Source organism: Pleurodeles waltl, chromosome 6 (genome assembly GCF_031143425.1).
Source record: "Pleurodeles waltl isolate 20211129_DDA chromosome 6, aPleWal1.hap1.20221129, whole genome shotgun sequence".
NCBI classification, from domain to species: domain Eukaryota; kingdom Metazoa; phylum Chordata; class Amphibia; order Caudata; family Salamandridae; genus Pleurodeles; species Pleurodeles waltl.
Window position 1 is genome coordinate 1,168,307,082 of NC_090445.1, and position 19,284 is coordinate 1,168,326,365.

Consider the following 19,284-nt stretch of genomic DNA (forward strand, 5'->3'; position numbering starts at 1 on the left):
CCGACAGCCATAAATAACAGATTATTATGGCTTCGGTACCAGGAGGCTTTCAGAAGCAATCTGCGTCGCCGCATTACTCGAGGCGCAAAGGGCTGTCCAGACTACAGCAGTCATCGTCCGTCCATTTTAGAAAACAGGTCGCCTCTCCCCAGGGACACATCCACAGAAAAGGGACCGGTATATTTCCCATGTGCAAACTAAGGCTGATGGGAGGACGATGGACGGCTACACGTCTGGTTTTATAAAGACCCCTGCGAATAGGTTTAGAGTGCTACGGTGGAAACCTTTCTGGAAAATGGCCGCAGGTGAATTCTGCTGCTAAATCACTGCATGCGTGTTTAAACATCTGCCCACGCGCGGGACGACTGACTGTCAGCTGCAGGCATTTCACTGCACCATACATTAAACATCGCAATATCCGCTGACACTATACATTATACATTGTATGCATCCATCAATAATGCATTACGTCCCAGCTTCAATCCTGAGCTCTGGTTTTTCTGTATGGCATCATCATTCTACTGCCTCTGTTGGCTGCATGGCTTGCTGCCGCAGTAGATTGCGGGATATATTCCCACACTTTTAAAATCGACAGCAGTGTTGCTCGAATGTGAATTTACCTTGAAAAAACAAAAGGCTTTTGGCAAAACAGGAACAGTTTGTTTAACTAAACATCAGGGCCAGGAGAACAGTTACAGAAACTGGGTGGGAGGGTTGTCTCAAGGTACAGCTGATCTGGGGGCTGTTTTATACATCTCTCTGAGTACTATAAAAACATGTAAGCATTTCTGTTATGGTCAAGAATGTGTGCAGTTGTCTTGGAGTCATAATAAGGCCCTGGTAACAAATGCAGGTGGGCATTGACCTTGTCTGAACACAATGTAGGTCAATGGGTAACATATCCAGATGTCCTGCAGGAGGGGCGTGTGGTCACTTTGTGTTACTGTGTGTGCTGTGGTCGGATTGGCTGAGTGTTCCTAACTACATGTGGCATTTGTCTTTATGGTGTTTTAGGAATGCGTGCACCCTTCCCGCCATGTGTGCTTTATTGAGGCCAATCTCCTGGAACCATTGTGGTGCCACTGCGCCTATCTGTGGGATTGATCTGAGTTTACTGTTCAGGCATTTGTCTGCTGGCTACACGCTGCCCCACCTGTGACCTATCAATCAGTAATCTCAGGCCTAGGTCTCAGAGTCTGCCTGACCACGTACGTTTGAGTCTGTGTTGACAGAGAGTTCATGATGGGTGAATTTTACACTAGTGATACAATTTTGTTTTTATATGTGAACGTATCATGGTGCACATCAACGTCGACTTTTCCAATATTAACAAAAGAGGATTTAGAAAAATGTACTTTTTGTACAAATCTTTAGATATAAGGCATATTGCTATTGGTGCATGTGAGCTGACTGTGTTCCATCAGACTTTCTTATGAAATAGGACTGGAAGGGTCTGTTTTGAACTAGCTATTGAAGTAGATTATGGCTGGAATAAAGGTCGGATGTCTCCAGCCTTGATATAAAAGAGTTATTTGAATAAAGGATCTGCTACTTAACTGCTTGTGTGTAGGATCTTCAGTTTGTCATGTGTGAGCATAAAGCTTTGCTTGGGGATACAATTCTATCCTCTGATGTATGACTTCTACTTCTGTGGGGCATAGGAAACAATCAGTTGGCACATGAGCAAGGGGTGACTTTGAGGAACAATATTGACAAAGAATCTAGCTTCCTGCAGTGCTTCATTTGTTGAGAAATAAGTGCCAGGGCCCAGATTTTTCTCAGAAGTCTTACAGCACTGCTGCTGAATGTCAGGGTTGCTTAAAAACTAGGCTGCCTAGCCTTTATTTCACCTCATGCATCTTTCATCTGCTGTTATAAGGTCCATACCCCTATTTCTTACTCTAACATGTTATTTTTCAACCTTGCTTTCTCCCTTTTGACAATGTTTTTCCTCTTTCTCTTCTCTCTTCTTTCCCCTTTGCTGCTTTTCCCTCTTTTGTTTTGGGTGCAAGTCTAATTATTAAAAATAAGTCCAATTCCCTGAAAGATTCCATCAACCTGCAACCATTGGCTCAAATTAAACACTTGCTTCCTGGACAAGCCTAGACTCTGGAATTGTCTTTGAACTTACCAACAACAATTTTGGCCAAATCCTACCACCCAGTGTGTGAATCCTGGTGTTGTATGTACTCAGTCTCCTGTCAGTGTTCCTGATTCCTGACACGCTGATCACATTGAGCATTGTCCCATTTGGCATCCTCAGCTGTCACTTGGAGTAGAAACTCAGACATCTTTGTGAACTGCTGTTTGAGATCATAGGGTGATAGGGAACAAAGCCAGTGGAATTGTTTTAGTGGTAGTTGTTGGCTTTCACAGGCATGTCACATATTAGCTCCACTTGGGATCCTGGTAGGATCTTGTATATCTATGTCGCTCACAGAGTATGGCACCTGTAGTTCTCGACTTCATAACCACTTGTAGTTTCAGCATTCCCTCCACCAACTTGCTCCTGGTCATGAGTATAGACCTGGATTGTAGCAGTATAACTTTTGATCTCTGCTATAGTGGATGCTGTCTAGTCTTTGAAGTATAGAGTCCTGCACTCCTGGTGACATGTTCTGATATCACAAAGGAGTTCTTAATCTCTAGGCTGCCAACTGCCAGTGACAGAAAGTCTGTGCAGGGGTAAGGCAAGGGTGTACTTTAGCCACTTTATTGATTACCCTCTAAATTAATCGCTTGGTGCCACTTTATGTGTGGCATGGCAGGATATTCCTCGGGCTGGTTTTAATTTCATCGCGCACTTCTATAAGCAGGTGATGCGCTTTTTCATAGTGAGGACCCCAAGTCGCATAGTATGGTAGTGGGGCCAGGAAAGAAAGTATAGCATACATTCTTTGGGGGCAATATGGAATTATTTAGAATAACTTCCTTTCCCTATTTGGGGGTGCTTTTTGATGAGCAGGGGTCGTCGGTCCCACAAAGGAAGGCTAAACATTTTGTCCGGAGCCTAGGGAGCTATTTTGACTTTACAAAGAACCTGGGGGCTAAGCCATGCCAGGCTTTGTTGAAGGTTTATCACCCTATGGCCATTTATGGGATTGATGAATGGGGGTACAAGAATTCCAACAATTTGCAGCTAGTGGAAAATGGCTTTTTGTGAAGATTACTTGAAGTTCCCCAGGGAGTAGCTTCCTACAGGAAGAAGTAGGGTTGGGCGATATTACAGATCTGGTGGCCCTGGCCCCGGTTATGAGATGGCTTAGGATCTGGGTTAACCCTAAGCTAGAACTAAACCAGGCAGTGATTGAGTACTGTTTGTCCCCAGAAGGGGCAAACTGCGTCCTGATGCTCACGTACATTAAGACCACCTTAAATTCTCTAGGATGCTGAGAGCTTTTTGGGAATCCGAGGGCTATAGTGAAGGAAGATCTATGAAGTCTCAATCTCAATAAACTCTTTCATGATTATAAACTGGCTGAGAGGGAGGCGAGTGAAAATATGAAACAGTCAGTGAGAGCACATACGCTGATAAAGACTGGTATAACTTTAGAAGTTTATCTTATGTTGCCTCTTACTGCGCGGCAACGGTTTCTGCTCACAAGATTTAGGTTTCACCTAGTTCACTGGCTCTTTGCCTTCCCCAGTGGGTTTTGTAGGGTTAAGGATCTTGGCCCCTGTACATGTGACAACTTCTCATCGCAGGATAGTTTACATTTTATATTTTTTTGAGGTCTTTATTGCATTTTATGGCAACGTTTTATACTGCCATTGCTTAAAGGAAAATAGTTTGCAGAAGTAAGACCTGTCCTGGTATACCTGCAGATGCTCTTGAGCCCACTAGTATGTCATGTGAAGTGAGTTTACTGTCGGGAGCTCTTACAGTGAGGGAAAAGCTGGGGTCAGGGAATAGATTTTTATGGTTATCACGTATGAGATGTGTTATACTTATTTAATTGAGATAGGCTTTTGATTCTTTGTATGATTTTATTTGAAGGGATTTTATGCTGCTTTTAAACTGCGATATGTGTATGCTCTTTATGAATTTTATACTGTTGGATGTTGTGCACTTATGGCATTAAGTGGCCAAATAAAGAATTTACTAGTACTACAGTGCAGACCAATAGAATAGGTCCGTTGCATTTCTGATGTTGTGTCATTGCTGCCGTCTTGGAGTGAGCATTACTGGTCATTGTGCTGTGATAAAGCAAAAACAACAAGTGATGGACGGAATGCTGAACATTGTCAAACACTCACCCCCAGTCACAGATCTGGGTTTAATCCATCATTCTTTTGCTCACCATGCCACCCCAGTTTGGACCCAGCCATATGCAAATCAGTCTTGACCCTGTTCCCCATGGGAACAGTCCAGCCCGAACTGCCAAGCCAGGTCCTCACTGGACCGGAAACAAGCATCCTGGGACCGGTTTCGGGGGTTTCACCCCTCATCAGCCAGGCTAGCTTGAATCCAGTGGCATGGGAAGCACGGGACCCACGTCTGGGCATACCCTTCCCACTTAGGGCGACAAAGCAAAAACAACAAGTGATGGACGGAATGCTGAACATTGTCAAACACTCACCCCCAGTCACAGATCTGGGTTTAATCCATCATTCTTTTGCTCACCATGCCACCCCAGTTGCTTTGCTTTTGCCGCCCTAAGTGCGCCGGGTATGCCCAGACGTGGGTCCCGGGCTCACTGTTCCACTGGATTCAAGCTAGCCTGGCTGATGAGGGGTGAAACCCCGGAACCGGTCCCAGGATGCTTGTTTCCGGTCCAGGGAGAACCTGGCCTGGCAGTTCGGGCTGGACTGTTCCCATGAGGAACAGGGTCAAGACTGATTTGCATATGGCTGGGTTCAAACTGGGGTGGCATGGTGAGCAAAATAATGGATGGATTAAACCCAGATCTGTGACTGGGGGTGAATGTTTGATTGGTTCCGCATTCCGTCCATCCAGTTACGCTATCCCACAGTGTTTGTGTTTTGCTTTGCATTGTGCTGTGATGTCTTATGCTGCATGTAGAATATCTGGCTTTGCTGAGCACGTGAGTGAGAATGCACCTATATGGTGGAATGCGGAGAGCAGTTGGTGAGAGTGGGAATTGTGAGTTGGGAGTGATTGGAGGTCAGTAATCCCTGCTGCCGTTTACTGGTATTTAGAGTAAGGTACTTTGGCTTGGTTGTCTCCTTGAGACAGTGGCAGCGGGTAGAGCACCATAACCTTTGTGTGTCGCGCACCGCTCCATGTCCCTTGTGTGGTGATGAGGTCAAGCCATTGCTATCTGAATCAGGACTGTCATCCCATCGTCCTCGAGGAATACCGCTGATCGACCAGTCCAAGTAAGCTTGAGTCATCAGCAGAGACAGCTGCTCTCCTGTCCCAGGGAAGAGACAGCCACCGCCACTTCCGTCAAAGGTTTTCACTGTGAAACGCAAGAGCTTTTCAGCTCTACAGCTGCATCATGACACTTGGCGGTGATGATAGAGCTCTTGAAGGTGGAACCTATATGCATTTCATGAGCACGTCTGCAAGCGATTGAACTTCTTTGATCATCACAGCAAAATGAACTATGTTCGTGCACGGTGAGGTGCACATCAAAATTGAGTGAATACTTTATTGCACATGGGTTTATGATTGCTGACGAAATTGCATTGTTGGATCATTTCTTTCAAGGCATATTTATCTCATTATTCTGTACGCCTATGGTACAGTCGAATAATCCTCGCACTTCAGACGTTCCATACGGTATTTTAAACTTTGGTGTTTTTGCAAATGGAATCTGTACCTTCCTACATAATAGAAAGGGAAGAAATGTATCCTGGCAGTCGATGCAAGCCTGGAGGTGTAATTATACAATACGTCAGACATAAAGGATGGACTGTATCACACTCTTGTTGTAATTTGTAAGCTTATGGAATGAGAAACGCGGTGTAATTTGCGAAAAAAATAGCGAGTCGCTAGCCAGTTGCAAATTGGTTAGTGGCCACTATGGTGTTTTTAATATACCAAGATTTGCTAGGCAGCATTTCTTAAAATAACCCCTTGAATTAATTTTTTGCAATTCCTTTATTTGGGATAGAAAATATCAAACTGCTGACTGCGATTTTCAAGTAGCCAAACGCTTCTTCGAGGTTGAAAGCTTTCACAAATGGGAAATTCATTAAAAACTGCATTTTGAATGCGCAAAATTCCATCCGTTGGAGGCAGGTGGTAAACAGGTATAAAATATAAATGGAGTCTAAAATACACAACAATCTTTCACAATGGCTGTATTCTGCGCAGTAGTGAGGGGAATGGAGATTCTTGGAGCTAAATAAAGTTGGTGAGAAAGGATTTTCCATCAGAGGCTGACTCTATTTGAACAAACAGATGAGGAGGTTTATACTAGGTACAGGTTTAGCAAAGAGGTAATTATTACTTGAATGATTTGGACACTGTGATAAGCAGGCAAATGTGACACAGCGGTGTGATTTCTACACGCATTTAGGTATTGAGTAGCTTAAACCTTTTAGCTTCTGGTACCGACCAACGTACTGCTGAAGTTCTAGGAGGAATATCCAGAGAGCATTACACAGGGTTTTAGTAATTTTCTTGATGTAATGTTGGCTAGAATTAATTTACATATTGCATTTCCAAGTACCTCTGCTGAGTTGCAAGCTACGGAAATCCAATTCTATGCAATAGCACATTTCCCTCAAGTGGCCGGATGTATAGATGGTAATTTATCCACCTTCTGAAAGAGTATGTGAATCACAATAGAAAGAGTCAGCATTCATTAAATACCCAAGAAGCGTGTAATGGCACATGTCTGCTCACAGACCTAGATAATCGATACCATGGGAGCTCTCATGACCCATGCATCTTTAGACACTTTGTCCGAAATTTAAGAATAATGATGCACAACTGCACTAGCGCAGTTGTGCATCACAAATGTTAACTCCACATAACAACTTTCCTTAGCACCGTGTGTGTGCCATATTTATAATCCATGGCGCTAAGGAAAGGCTAGCGTAAAAAAAAGTGGTGCTAACCTTTGCAACAGGTAGTAAAGAAAATGAGCGCATGACATCTTAGTACTCTCAGGGAAGTCGTGGTCACTCAGGTCACAACTGGTTCTCTCATACACAGTACGGTCTCATATATTAATGACAAAGGCAGTATAAGTTTTAAAGATTGGTTTAATAAAACAACTGCATTTTAGATAGCAAAGCGTGAGCTGCAATAACCAGAACTATACAACACAGTAAAATGAAAATAGTAACAATAAGAGTGAAGCACAAGAATTAGGCTATCATAGTGCTGCTAGATTATTTTCTCTCTAAGTTATATTTCAAGCACAGCATATGAAGCTCTAAGCCTGCCTTTCAGGTTCCCCCGGGAGGACACCAACCCTCATACCTGAGCAAAGGCCTGCAATCTGCATCAGCATCTGCAACGGGGCATTCAGCATCTAGTTCTCGGTCCCTGGCTGGAATCTCCCTCTTGACGTATTCTAGGACTAGGAAGTGTTTTTATAACTAACACACAGATGTTCTAAGAAAATGTCCCTACGTAAGGATGTGTATTTTCTACGAATACTTGAGAATAAACTTCTACCACGTTTACCGGCAATGTACCAGACTGTAGCCTTGACTGAAGCACAGGGCGATCAAGAATGCATTATTTGAGAACACAGTGCTGAACTAAGCTAAACAGTATGATAGAAGAAATTAAAACAAGACCGTAAAACTGGTTATTGTAAAATAACAGTGCGAAGCTGAATAAAATATATCTAGGGCAAAATGGACAGCGGCCTAGTATGTTAAACTAATGTGCATGAAGCTATATTAAAAATGGCTACACTACACCCTCCCCTTGTCGGTAGAAAGTGGTTTAAGCCTATGCTAAAATGCCCTAAGCTAAAATATATTTAAAACCCTACTTAATTTTAACAAGTCAAGAGGACACACAAGCATACTATTTGGCAATTTTTAAAATGAGCATGCGTCCAAAAGCCGAATTTAAATGAAAATGTAAATTTAGGACAGTTCCAAATCAAGCATCAGTCATGGAAAGCAGGAGATTCTCTACCTCGGCAGATGACAAAACCGGCAAATCCACGCCAAAAACTAACAAGGAGCAGGTGTGTTCCATAGCCCCAGTGTCACCCAAGGAGGCATCCCGTGCAGTGCCTATGAACGAGTGAATGGTAACTTCCTCCAGGAAGGGTAGCTCGTAATCAGCTTCTCTGAGCAAACGCAGCCGCAGCGCACATGTCTGGTAATGAACCCTCAACGAGAACATTAACAGATCAGCATCAATCACTGAGGGTGTTGCTGTGAGAGACAAACTTCCAGTGCATGTTCAAAAGAGCACCAACGGCACCGAAATACGGGCTGCACACAATCCAAAACCGGTCTGAATGACAGAGACCAGTCACACCGCAAATGTTCCAAGAGTGTTGCTCCAAACTGCCTTCAGTCTACTTAACTTGTCAAAATTCACCTTGGAAGTAACAATGTGAGGCCAGATATCTGCTACCTCCCTAAATTTAGTGGGGGGAAACAACACGTTCCCGCAGCATGTAACGACCTTGGAGACCGAAACAACGTAAACTATTCCAGCCCGCATGCCACAACAGTCTTCACTATTGAGGAGGACGTAGCTGCCGTTTGAAAGCACCTGGAATGTGCGTTTAATCAAGGGGACTGGAACTCCCTTCAGATAGCAAGCCAAGTTTGCAACCGAGGCATTACACGCCCCATGCAAGGACAGCTGCTTACAAATCATCGAATGGCTGACTGAAGTCTCGCATTCATTACCGCTAAGAAAGACCTCTTTCATGCCATTGAGGCATTTGTACGAGAAGGGAAGCTCCCACACCTCATGGATGTAACTATCTCCCAACTTTTCATATCTGCCTACCGGAACATGTTTCAAACAAGAAGTGAATTGTAATGTAGAAATAGGCAGATTAATAACCCCGTGTATCAACCACTCTGCTGAAGGAATCTCGGCCACGGTAAAAGGCAATCTTTCTATCTTTTCAATGCTAAGCATGACATAAGTCGCCTCCTTTTTAGCCATTAGTTGTTGTTGTCGTGTCAAATTAAAGGAAAAAAATATTTACCTGGCACTGATGTGCTGCCCCGGAACGCGACCCACCTTCAATGTCTGGAGTGTCCAACCCAACTGCATAATGGACCTGGTCTGACTCTGTCCATGATATAAAGAAGACATATCAGATCGTATAATGTCTATAGCAGAAGAAACAATGTTGTTAATTGTATATATCCTGTCGGACAAGGCGTGAATCCCATTATCCACAACAGCTAATGCCTTTTTCAGATTTTCCTGATCTATCTGCCTTAACCGGGCTGCAGCCTCTTGTTGAGAAAGCTTCCATATTTCATTGTATACCTCATACAAGAAACACTTCCTGCATGGTATCCATGGGGCTGACAGAAAATCTTGTAAGTCAGTGTTGTTAGACAGGAGACTGAGATGTGTCTTAACCGCATCTAGTGAGGATGATTTTAGCCACTGTTGACACAATTTTCCTACACTATATGTTGTAATTATTTCAGCATGTTCTGGTAATATATAGCGAGGTACTGACCTACTCGTTCGGAAACCCCCAGAAGAGGTGACAAAACATTGATGACACCCGTTGGTATCTATTGGCCACAATAACCACCCGCCTGGACGTGTCAGTGAAGCATTAAACGTACCATTCTGGACCCACTCACTAAGCTCACTAAATGTTGCATTTGTGTACTTTTGCCAGTTATTACATTTTGCAGGGGCAGGTATACTGGGCATGTTTAATTCTCTAATTGTTGCTAAGCCTAAACAACTTGTCTGTTGTACTGTTTCATTTAAAAAGGTCATTTGAACGGGGATGAGACATGCTCTAAACAATGTTTCTCTACCCTTGGTCTGCCAATATTTTGTTCCCCAAACACTTTTCAAATCAACATTCTTTGACCAATATTCGTAACCTTCAATTGATAACCGGGAAACAAAGGAGTCCGAATATATACATTTCGTGTTGGTCAATAACATATGTTTATCCCTAGTCGGAGTTACCTTAAAATAATATGACTCAGCATTTTTTTGATGATGCCCAGAAAAATACGCAAACTTTTCAAAATACGTTTTTGAACTCCCTTGTGGGGGAGTTGGGCAATGTTCCCATTGTGTATAATCAAATATCGTTTTTGGACTGCTCGCTTTATGTATGAAGTGGTGCCCATAATAATTGTAGCAAAACATGTCACCATAATTTTCTTTAAACTGGTAAACATCTTCATTTTCATAGACAGTATAATATTGCAATTCTGTCATCATTGAATCAACTGTTTGCACATTTCATTGATAACTTTAACACATGCGGTATTTGAATGATTTCAGTGGGACCATATATATATCAAACATTACTTTGTCCCACACAATTCCATCAGGAATTGGCACTGTAAAAATGTTCACAAAAGACAAGTCTCTTCGAATCTTATGTGAAGAAAAGTGTGGTTTCAAAACCTCCTCCACCTGTTCAATCGTTGATCTCTCGGGAAGAAAATGACCATGTATTAACAAGAAAAAAGTAAAGACAAAACCAATTCAAAGCAAGAAGGCTAGGACAGTCAGGGAAAGCCATACATAGTTGCATGGAAAAATGAAGTATGTTTCTTTAAGCCAATGTATCAGCTTACGTGTACCCGACAGGTCAGCAGTCGAAGAGGCAAACGAGTCTGATAGACCGTCGTCGTAGTTGGCAAAGTAACCAGAGGCAGTTCCTGCAAAAGGCTTTGCTGTAGTCAATGGAGGAGTTGGTGTTTCCTGTGGTGGTACACAGTAGACAGCACCATCCGTCTGGCTTGTAGTCATAGTGACTTGATCAAATGTTTCTAAGTTGCTTGTTGTTAGTGGAACTAATGCAAGATCATCATCATCCACCCTCCCCAAGCTCAGAGAGGCATCAGTGTTGGTATAAACAACTTGAAGCGGAACTTCTTCTCCAGTAGTGAGAGGGATTCGGGAACTACTGGACGTTCCTCTTGGTCGGCTCTGTAGAATCGGCCACATGTTGTAGCTTGACATTGTCAATAGAAACAAAGTGATTTTCTTTGGCACCTGGCAACGGTGGAAGAATAACAGTTCTGGTACCGTGTATCCCCAACACAGGGACTGGTGCTCGATAAGAAGGGCCAAATTATTTTTTCACTGCGACCTTCTCACGCACAAGATCCCCAACTCTGGGAATCCATCCAGTAGGTGTTACTGGCACATCCTTAATTCCTGTGGAGGCAGCACTTTTAGAAGAGTTATCTTCACGGAACTGCTGTAATTCCTGTAAAACAGTGACACAATCATTTATGTCAAAAGGTGTTTCCGCTGCCTCCACGCCAGGACCATCAAGATCTGAAACAAATATTCGTGTTCCGAAAAGGCACTCATATGAAGTATGACCCCCCAGGGACCTTCTAGGCAGGTTAGTTAGTGCTCTCTGAACTCCATACAAGTGGGTTAGCCAACTACGACCCGTACCTATGACTATGGCCGTTAAGGATTGCTTTAAATCGCGGTTTAATCACTCCACAACAGAATTTCCGTTGGGATGAAATAGAGACAAGTACTGGAGCTGGACCCCCAATGAAGCCATGGTGTCCCTGAATGCCCTTGAGGCAAAAGCAGGGCCCTGGTCTGAATGGAATGCTGCAACTGCATATGTACCGGCAAAGACTCGCAAATCTTTAATAACAGTCCGAGCATCATCCGAGCGTTGTGGCCACACCCACACAAATCTGGAGCAAGAATCAACAGTGACTAATATATATTTGTATGCACTATGAGGTGTTAATGGACCGCAATGATCCAAGTACACACATTGTAATGGTCTATTTAATATTAAGAGGGGTGTCTGCGGCGGGCGCTTAGCAGTGGAAACTTCAAGTTGTTGACAGATGTCACAACAGAGGACATACTGCTTAGTCTCTTTATAGACCAGACCACCAATAACGGACCTGCAATAGTGAAACTGTAGCCGCCACGCCAGCATGTGCAGATGCCACCCCTTCATGCGCTGCTTTAATCAATTGTGGTCTTTCATCTTTATTAGGGATGTCGCGTACGCCTACGCCTGGAATTTTAACTTCAGCGTTCAACATACTTCCCATCAAGTATTGATATTTATTAGGAAATCCTTTAGGATAAGGCGTACCATCAACCGTAGCTTTTATGGCAGCCATAATGTCTGTGTCTGGTTTGGAAATCGAACAAGTCACTGCAGCTACAGTGGCGACTGCCACTGCCGACTTTGCGGCTTCATCAGCCAAAGTATTTCCAGCAACGTGTATTCCAACGCGCTGGTGTCAAAGTGTATGCACAACATGGACTTTGGGTAGCGTCTCTTTCAGGTCTGCTACTTTCCCCCACAGGAGTCTGTGTTTTATGGTGTTGCCTTTTGAATCTCTGAACCCATTCAAGCGCCAGTAATGTAGGTATTCATTAAAAGACTGGACGCAATAATATGAATCACAAACAATCAGTGTGAACTGTGTTGGATCCGTATGTTCTAGGGCCATTAGTAGAGCTTTAAGCTCAGCCAATTGTGCTGTACAATCCCCTAAGGTCTGTGTATAGGTATGTTGGGGGACAGAATTTCTCCCCCTCCATATAGCCGCTCACGACCGCACATGCAGCAGAATGTTGATGTTTATTTCCAATCGCTGGTTGCGCAGAGCCATTGGTGTACATGACTACATGATATTGATCAATAGGCAAGGTGTCAGCGGGAACTAGATGTACTACTTCATTCTGTAGAAATTCTTGAGTTTGTAACTTGGGGTCGAAAATGTAGTCTACATCAGTGGATGTTAAAGACGTAGCCCATTGTATCCATCGTGGATGAAGTGCTTTTGCATTTGGGACGCTAGCTTTTGTAACAGCCTCTGATACAGACTACATTTTCGTCTGTATATTGCTGTTAACTCAATACATATGCGTAGAACCTCAGCTACCGCCATATTCGCAACCGTAGAATGAGGTGTATATGTGGCCAATAAAGGCCAGGTAGGACTATCATTACTTAGTGGACCTAACCTTACTGGTAATATTGTATGGGGTAGGGCGCCATCAAGCCAATTATTATGTTCTTGATAAGATAGAGGTATCTCTAAATATGCGTACACCCTGTATTGTCCAGGCGCGTTCGCTACTGTATATGTATGAAATGTATTTGTGTTCCCATCAACTGTTGGAAATGTGACCTAAGAGTAAAAAAGTTCTGTTCTATAGGCTGCGTGGGCGTCCACCACAAACGTGACTGGACCACCCTGGGCCGTAAGGCCATGTGCTAGCAAATGTGCTGTGAGCGGTTGTCTCATGTTAAGAGCTATTTGTACAACCTGGGGATTTGCCATTACAAAAGAACTAAGAGTTCAGAGAAGGTACACCAAGATGTTTTTTTTTCCTTTTAAGATTCAAGCTTGAACAGCCACCAGCTGAAAAATAGGATTACCTATACTGCGGTGGTGGAAATCCTCAGTACCACGGACGTCTCCGTATACGGAACTGAGGGGTCATTATATAAAAATGAGACCGAGATATGCCGGTGGACCCGATGATTAGAGCCTGACCAATCGTTGGCGGCGCCATGTCGCATAGGCTCTCATTAACCTAATGAGACTACTGGATTTTGAGCGGTAAGATCGTTCACAGTGTGGGGGACTAAGTCTAACCCACGGTGGATGACACTTGTCACTCTAAATCCGGGTTTTGCTCCGGCTAACTAGCAGTGCCTCATCTCTCCCGAATGATAGAGACAATTGGGCAGCCGAGCGCATGCCATCTTAGTACTCTCAGGAAAGTCGTGGTCACTCAGGTCACAACCGGTTCTCTCATACACAGTACGGTCTCATATATTAATGTCAAAGGCAGTTTAAGTTTTAAAGATTGGTTTAATAAAACAACTGCATTTTAGAGAGTAATGCGTGAGCTGCAATAACCAGAACTATACAACACAGTAAAATGAAAATAGTAACGATAAGAGTGAAGCACAAGAATAAGGCTATCATAGTGCTGCTAGATTATTTTCTCTCTAAATTATATTTCGAGCACAGCATATGAAGCTCTAAGCCTGCCTTTCAGGTTCTCCCGGGAGGACATCAACCATCATACCTGAGCAAAGGCCTGTAATCTGCAGAGCATCTGCAATGGGGCATCCAGCATTTAGTTCTCGGTCCCTGGCTGGAATCTCCCTCTTGACGTATACTAGGACTAGGAAGTGTTTTTATAACTAACACGCAGATGTTCTAAGAAAATGTCCTTACGTAAGGATGTGTATTTTCTACGAATAGTGGAGACTAAACTTCCACCACGTTTACCGACAATGTACCAGACTGTAGCCTTGACTGAAGCACAGGGCGATCAAGAATGCATTATTTGAGAACACAGCGCTGAACTAAGCTAAACAGTATGATAGAAGAAATTAAAACAAGACCGTAAAACTGGCTATTGTAAAATAACAGTGCGAAGCTGAATAAAATATATCTAGGGCAAAGTGCACAGCGGCCTAGTATGTTAAACTAACGTGCATGAAGCTATATTAAAAATGGCGACACTACAGTACCAGCGGTCATCCCGGAGGAGGTAGTCACAGAAGTCTGAGGATAGGACAGTGCAGCCTTTCAAGAACTACCACAAATGCAGGGTAAGTTGCAGTGGGGGGGTCAATCTTGTAACCAACAAATGGCAGAAGGGGGGGGGACACATAAAACACACTGCATGCATGCCAAAGGGTTGCATGGGGGCACAATAATGACCAAACAATTGTAATGGGCTCTCACCTTCCCCCATATGCACAGACCATTTCTCAACCATCCCATCACTCCCTTCACTGCTGCAACTGTACCATCAGTCCCCCAACAGGGAGAGCAGAACAAATGGGGCAGAACATTCATAAAGATTTCACTGTGCTATCTTTTAATGTCAAAGGCAGATTTTAAAGTGGGGCACCCATTGTAATTAATGGACTGCCCTGTCCTTTGCTGCACTAGTGCCATCATTTATGGTGCCAATGCAGTAAAGGACCACAATAGTGCCATAACTAAGGAGGCTACAGTGGAAATGTCCGCCATGGTGAACAGTAATGGAAATTAGGTGTTTCCATTGTGTCATTAGCTGGGGTAAGGGGAGCGCATGGGAAGTGGTGTCTAGGGATCAATGCACCATATACATATACATTTTGCCCTATGTGTGATGCACAATGCTACACACATTGAACAACTAAATTCATGGGACAACCAAAGTTCTCACACACCCTCTTGTCACTCCCACACCACCCTTGAGTTTTTGGACCAACTGAAGCAAACTCATATATGACAAATTTGGAGGGCCTTAGAAGCTGGGTTGGTTACACATGTGTTGCATGGGAAGACCCCCAACAATACACATGGAATGTTAATTACATGCATTGTCAGGTGTGAGAGGGGCACATAAATTCTAGGCCATGATAAGGCATGCAAGGTGGGTACAACAGACTGGCAAATGTGGACTGGCAGATTGTGCCAGTGGTGACTAAATAAAAATTATGGATAGGTGGTACAGTGAGCCTCTAGGGGCCCATGAATGTGTGTCTTGATGTGTGGGTCTGCACCATGTCACTAAGGCACCAGTTTCAAGAACATGATGACTCTTGTCAACAGCCACTACAGTCCAAGATTGACATTTTACTTTCCCATTGCAGAAGATGATTCCTTACCTCCTGCGGAGCTGCCTGTCCTGAATTTCTCTGATGATTTGGATGACCATCTGCAGACCATCAATGCTGACACTCTCCAGGATGTCCTGGGTGCATCCAGACACCATCTCCAGTTGCAGGGAGGACACACAGTGTTGCGGGGTCTCCATATGAACCACCCAACAACCAACACACAGCACCGACCAGTACAGCCACAGCCCTGGACTCTGAGGACCCAGGCATTATCTTTCAGAAAACAGTGGTAGAATTCCAGCAGGAGCTGGTGATGAAGCAGAAAATGAAGGTTTTACATTTATTAACACGTAAACGTAGTGTGAAATAATCATGTGTGACTTTAACCGAACTAATAAAGATTGTACGGGGACAAAATGTGCCCTCAGAGTAGTTTGCCAACATTTATAAGCGTGCTTTATATAACGTGGTGTATTAGAATTGCACTAATCCGACATAATTATAAACGTGTGCTATGATTTGCTTGTTTGAAATGTTCTAGCTTAGCATAACTTTAGCGGAGGCTTCGGCCTAGTTGCCTGGTCTCACGGTTTAGATGCTCGTATTTTTCCAATGTGCTATTAAACGTGTACTTTTGCTTGAAGCTGTACTTTTCCACTGAGACCGTTCACATGCTTATCTTAAGGTTTCGTGCCAGCCTGGCATATTTTCTCTTTACTTCAAGGTCGATCTGCAGGTGCGGACAATGGAAGCTCTGAAAGTGAATTAATTGGTATAAAATGTTGCAACTTGCGTACCCATCTCCAAGGATAATGTATGCTTAAGTAAAAGCTAGAGAACTGTCGTTTTTGATTGGACAATTTGAAGCTAACCTATGAACCCTCCAATGGAAGACCCTACTGGATTTGAACTGTTGTCTATAAAACCCAGGTGCACGAGAGGAAAGTATCCATTATTGGACATCCCGCCATTTTGCAGACTTCGTAGCTATTATGGCCCACTTTGCTGCGACGCCATTTTGAGAGACTTTGATGCTTTCTCTAATCGAGAGAAAGAGACTTTAATGATTCTGGCCCTAGAGACTTTAACTTTGATCCCTTGCATGAAGCAGTAGTTTTACTTGCCGCCGTGAGGCAATTGCCCCGTCCACCCCTGCCCCTTTGCCCCGTCCCATGCTGATCGAAACGGTACCCATGCTGACCGAAGAACGGTACCTGTGAGACGAAGACTTACTTGATTGCTGATCGTAATTTGTAAATATGAAAGGAAATTGTAAAATTGCATTGTGTTTCCTTTAGGTAACCAACTGCTGATTTTGATAAGAGCCCTAGTTAGGAGTTTTTTCTAAATTAATGTTGCTAAATTGTTTTTGCATGAAGTCCCACATGCCGATGCTAATTTGAGGTTAGACGAGGATTCCATATGTCGCACGATGCAATTTGAGATCTTGTTATGCTGACTAAATGTATGCAATTAGCTCGTTACAGATTATCGTATTAGTGATTTGCATTGCTATTATCGAATGCCTTGTGATTCAAATGCTACATAGATTGCACCTGTTTCGCCGTTATGGACAGCTATTAATGTTCATATATGTTTATCATTTAGTGTTGAGACACATCTACATTGTGCTAGCTTTGTTAATATAGGGAAATAAAATTCACTAACTTTGAATAAACTGGTGTGGTTATTCCTGACTGAAAGGTCGGGGTTCGCCGAAATGTATTCTGGATTAATTGTTAAGTGTTATGTTGATCAAGGTATTGCTTATGTTCGTTATTGATTATTGATTTAAGGAAATTGATCGATATAGAGTACGGAGAGCTCCACTTAGTCAAAAGATTCATCGGCCTAAAGAGCGTCCGAACACAGGTAAAATTAGTACTACGGACCGCTCTATCAGTAGATGGTAGCAGAGGACGGTTTCGTCTTTTGGGACCCTGTACTCTGAAAGTACATGGTGTTGAATGAACGGTTACGCATCTTGAGACCCCACTCGAGAAGTTGAATTAGATTTTTCTTGGATAAAATAGATTGACAGAATGATGATGGGCTAGGTCCACCGCGACTTTCCCGGGATCTCGGAGCTTGCGAATGGAGAGAATGGAGGTGTGGAATCGGCGTTGGCGGTATTAGTGATGGTATGAGTGAAGTTAGGGTTTTGCGCTTGCACAGCTTATTGCCGCAGGGTGTGTGAAAAGGTTGCGAGGATTTTTTTTTTTTCTTTTTAGAGGATAGCGGAGGTGCGACTCCGAGTGTAGAAGTAGTGAAGTCGTCGAACTTCATAGAGATAGCGGAGGTGCGACTCCGAGTGTGAGAGTAGGGAAGTCGTCGAACTTCATGTGCGTGTGGCGCTTTGTGCATAAAAAGGTCCACGTGGTTGTTGTTGTTGAGACGGGCCCTGCGAGGTCAAGAGACTCTGGATTATGTTGATCTATGTTGTGGTCTGGGCGGTTTAGTAGGTTGATCGGGCGTGGTCAACGAGTCGGTACGTGTGTAAGGGAGTCAAAGAAACTTCGACTTCGGGCTTTGACAAGATTCTAAGTGCACTAGAACAGATCATTAACAAGTTGAGAGTAGGTCTGCGGGTCAGATTTGCTTGCGAACGTGGGGACCGAGAAAGATGGAATAACTGCCGAGGCTAGTGAAAAGTCCCTAAGGTCCTGAAGCGATTGTGTTACCCTTCCTGTAGTAAACCGACAGATCTGTTTTATTTTTGGTAGCTCGCGATACATGCAAGAAGTTGTTACGAGAGGAGGTGAGTGAAGGAAGACTAGCCGCGAGGCTTTGTCAGCCGCAGTGTGTGTGAGTGTGACGTCACTAGGAGCCGCGCTGGGATAGGTTGGTTGCAGAGAAGGGTCGCGCACGGATTGGACGCAGTCCGTGGGGCTCGATTGGAAGGGGAAAGGCAAGCGAAGAGTATTCCGGGAATTAAAGTCACCTATTGATTACAAACTTTGTGAAATAAAAGACAAGAAAATGAAATTCTTTAAAGCATTCAGGAGCGCGATGAAGGGGGAGTCTTACATTAAAGCGAGCGTAGGAGAGGAGACGCCGCCCGAGGGTACACCAGCTTACATTGTAATGGAAGAGAAGGGGGTAGCCCCGTGTCTTTGGCTAAAGCAATGGCACAAACTGACAGAGAAACATGGGAGCGTAGCGTTCCCGATACATGGGACATTCAATATAAGGATCCTAGAGAATTTGAGATTCACGATGTACGACATGAAGGTGCCTCCAAGGCCAGCCCAGTTTGAGGCTCTAGCGATTTGGGAACTAATGGCCAGACAGCAACAGCAGAAGAAGTTTGAGACCAGGATGAGAAAGGTAGAAAAGACACTAGCGGATGCTAGGTGGGATAATGCACAGAAGGTGTGGAGGTCAGATGTATTGCAGGGGATAAAATTGTTTCCCGCAATTACTAAGGAAGAAGGGGAGACAGGCAAGAAAGCTACCTGTAAGACAGACAGGAAGTGTTCCAAGGATAGAGAGGACGAGGAAAAGTTGAGAAGAGAAGAGGAGTTAGAGGATGAGGAGTTAATAATGCAATTGCTGAACGACCGTCCACCACCTTATGCGGAGAATGGACAAG